Source organism: Nematolebias whitei, chromosome 12 (assembly GCF_014905685.2).
Source record: "Nematolebias whitei isolate Nwh7 chromosome 12, NemWhi1, whole genome shotgun sequence".
In the NCBI taxonomy this organism is placed as follows: Eukaryota; Metazoa; Chordata; class Actinopteri; order Cyprinodontiformes; family Rivulidae; genus Nematolebias; species Nematolebias whitei.
Window position 1 is genome coordinate 47,685,246 of NC_056509.1, and position 2,206 is coordinate 47,687,451.

A 2,206-nucleotide genomic window follows, 5' to 3' on the forward strand; every position below is an offset into this window, starting at 1 on the left:
TGGCAGCAGGAAGTGACAGCAGCAGGAAGTGACAGCAGCAGGAAGTGACAGCGGCAGGAAGTGGCGGCAGCAGGAAGTGGCGGCAGCGCAGGTCCAACCACGAGGAATCCGTCTTGTGGTTGTGTTTTCTGAGCGACACAGCAGCACATCTGGATCGGATCTCCTGAACCCAGCTGGAGACCTTTTCAAGTCCTGGCCCTGAAACATCAGTTATCTCCCTCCGCTGACCTCGGTGGAGTTCCTCGCTGGCTTCACCTCCACAGTTCTGCCTTCAAACGTCCTCTCAGGGTCGAGACAAATAAATCTGTGGGAGCTGCAGAACTTCAGAAGACCAGATCCTTGAAGCACTCAAGGTTTCATCAAGGCTTTGCTGCTTTTCTGCAGGTCTTTAAGGTCCGTGTGGTCAGAGACAAAGTTCTGCAGGACGGTTCTGGTCCAGCACCGGGTTATAGAGGCAGGGCAGCCGGCTTGGGACCCGAAAGTCCCAGGTTCGATCCCCAGTCACTGCACATCACGTGGCGTCTCTGGGAAGCACACCTCATCCCCAAAATGCCAGGCTGGGGCCCTGGGTTGGGAGTGAGGTTCTGCTTCCAGTAGAGGAGTTCAAGGACCTCTGGTTTTGACGGATGGAGCGCAAGATCAACAGATGGACCAGAACAGCTTCAGCAGTATTGTGGACTCTGTGCTGGTCCGTTGTGGTGAAGAGGAAGCTGTAAGGCAAAGCTCTCTGACCAGTCTGTGTTCCTACGATCATCTCTGGTCCTGAGTTCTGGGTAGAGCCTGAAAGAACCAGATCCTGGACCCAGGAGGTCTAAAGGAGTCCTCTCTGCAGGGTAGCTGGACTCTCTTAGAGATCAGGTGAGAAGTTCAGTTCTCTAGGAGAGACTCGGAGTAGAACCGCTGCTCCTCCACATCCAGAAACAGCTGAGAAGGTTCAGACATCTGGTGAGGATGGACCCTGGACGCCTCCCTGGGGAGGTGTTCTGGACCTGTCCAACTAGGAGGAGACCGGGGGAACCAGTGATGAGGTGCCGACCTCCCTAAGTTTATTAGCAGATGTTGTGATTCAGCGTGAGCTGGACGATGAGCACGTTTACTGGAGATGATGGTGCAGGACGCAGCACTGGGATGAGATGATGAAGCTGAAGTCTGGCTGCTCTGGAACACCTCAGAGAAGAGCTGGACGAGGAGGCTGTGGAGAGAGATGTCTTTCTCCTCCTCGAGGAGGAGCAGCTGCTGCTTTCAGGCGTCTTCATGATGAAGGCAGGAAACTAAGTTTAGACTAAACTAACAATCTGAGGTGGTCGCGTGCTGCTCGGGCTGTTTTTGGATCTTCTCTGGAACTTATTTCAGTCTGAGACCACTTTGACTAAAAACCTCAACTTAATTAAAAATTGAAAGGTGACCCAGAAGAACCGTCAGCCCTCTGAGAACCTCGGCATCGTCTCCTAAAACCTCCACATGATCTGATGTGAAACTTCTGCTCTGGAGACAAACGTTACAGAGAAGCAGGAAGTTGAAAAGAGCTGAAGGTAATTTACGGTTCCAACGCGTCCTCTCAGAGTTTTAACGATCAGACCTGGCTGTGGGTCTTTCAGGGTCCCACCATAATGACTTTAAACTCCTGTGGGAAGTCAATTAAGGGTTAAACGTGTTATTTTCTACACACGGAGAGAAATTACCGCTCTGCTCCACCACATCTGACCGCTCAGTCGCTGCTGGAATGAACTGATCCCAAGTTCATTTCTGGCAACTGAGCAGTGTTTCCTGTCAGAGTCCTGGAAAACTCAAAGATCTTCTGTTCAGAGACAGAGTTCTCCTGGACTGAGGCCGGTCAGAGACAAGAAACTACGAGACAAGACGTGAAGTTTCACTGAGAATCTCCTGAAATCTGTTCTTCAGCGTGACGTAGGTCAGAGCGTCCCTGATGCATCTTTACAGCTCTGAGGTGACTACAGAGACATGATCTGCATGAACGCTCCTACAAGAACCCTGCAGATGTTGGATGCTGCAGATGTTGGATGCTGCAGATGTTGGATGCTGCAGATGTTGGATGCTGCAGATGTTGGATGCTGTCTATCATGGTGCACTAAGATTCATAACTGGCTGTAACTACCGTACCCACCACTGCACCCAGTATCCACTGGTTAACTGGTCACCATTAACTTCACACAGACTCTCCCACTGGTACATTTTCATCTTTAAA

The 2,206-nt window shown here is 51.1% G+C and overlaps 1 protein-coding gene across 1 annotated transcript in view; it reads right to left on the reverse strand.

Annotated features, from left to right (window-relative positions):
- arid1b (AT rich interactive domain 1B (SWI1-like)) overlaps positions 1-2,206 on the reverse strand; it is a 23,184-nt gene that overhangs the window by 2,714 nt on the left and 18,264 nt on the right. The window lies entirely within an intron of this gene.